This window comes from Bombus vancouverensis, chromosome 13 (genome assembly GCF_051014615.1).
Source record: "Bombus vancouverensis nearcticus chromosome 13, iyBomVanc1_principal, whole genome shotgun sequence".
NCBI classification, from domain to species: domain Eukaryota; kingdom Metazoa; phylum Arthropoda; class Insecta; order Hymenoptera; family Apidae; genus Bombus; species Bombus vancouverensis.
The window spans coordinates 111,792-113,034 of NC_134923.1; positions in this window are offsets into that span (position 1 = coordinate 111,792).

Consider the following 1,243-nt stretch of genomic DNA (forward strand, 5'->3'; position numbering starts at 1 on the left):
GCTAGCCGAACATGTACTGCGGAGACGCATCGACATCTGGCAATCATCTTACTCGAAGAATAGGGTCTGCGTGTGGCGAGCCACGGGACAGAAACCGTTGGAATGTTTACTGTCGCGTGTCGCCACGAATATTTCTTTTAAGGAGAGCTATAGAATTACTCCATACCTTTGTTAGGCAAAGCGTTCATCCCGTGACCGCGGCTACGTTCGGCGATTGACTGTCGCCTCGAGCCCAAGCTCATTATCACAACTCTCGAACAATTACAATCGGATTGAATAACTACAATTGTTCAATTACAGCTATAGTAGACTCTAGGTTACAATGTTGCGGGATTATCCAAAATTCCAAAGGCTCCGGTGTTCTTTCATCTCCGACATATATATACATATACATAACTGTGTGCGTATATATATAATATACGTATAACAGCCAAAGTTCAGCTCTCAAGTGTACGCAAAACTTTTATGTTCATTTTACGCTATACCAGTATGTTTCATGAATTTGTTTGCTAACAGTATCGAAACAAATAACAAGCAGAGGACGAGCTATTCATGAATTGTTTTGCCAGCGTGTACGCTCCCAATATTTTCTATTTGAGAAAACATACTTGTTGCTATTGCAACTACAAATATCTTTACAGTCGACGCTTTTGCCGCGAATCATTGGCTAACATGTAAAATCGAGAAAAAACATGGTTTATTGTGATGGAAATGTGGAAAACCGCAAAACCGATATAGAAGGGAAAATAAAGGAAAGGAAGGTAGGGATAAGTAGAAGCTTGGGGCCAAGTTTAATTCACTGAAACCGAGCTGCTTGTATTATCACAAAACAAAATTGCCAGTACGTCATTTCCGTATTCTCGTCCTCGCGAAAATGGTTTTGCTCGTTAAGAAAAAACGAAGAGACAGGGAAGAGAGGAAAAAGCAAACGGAGAGCGCTTTTAAAAAGCTGGCGAACCGTGTGTTACCACAACGAGATACGCGGTGCTATTTGTCGCTTTAAATTGTGTCGCAACTCGTTTTTGAGATCTTTGCCAGGGACGCGTTAAAACACGCTGCAAATATATTTCTGGCTTTTCTGGGGTTTAACTGAAATATGACAAATAACGTTGTAAAACATATGTACTTATGACTTACAGAGTAATTGAGTGTACAAAATATATAGTATACAAAATAGCCAGCGATTTAGGGCTTTAAAAGATCAAAAGAAAAGAAAAGAAAAGAAAAGAAAAGAAAAGAAGAA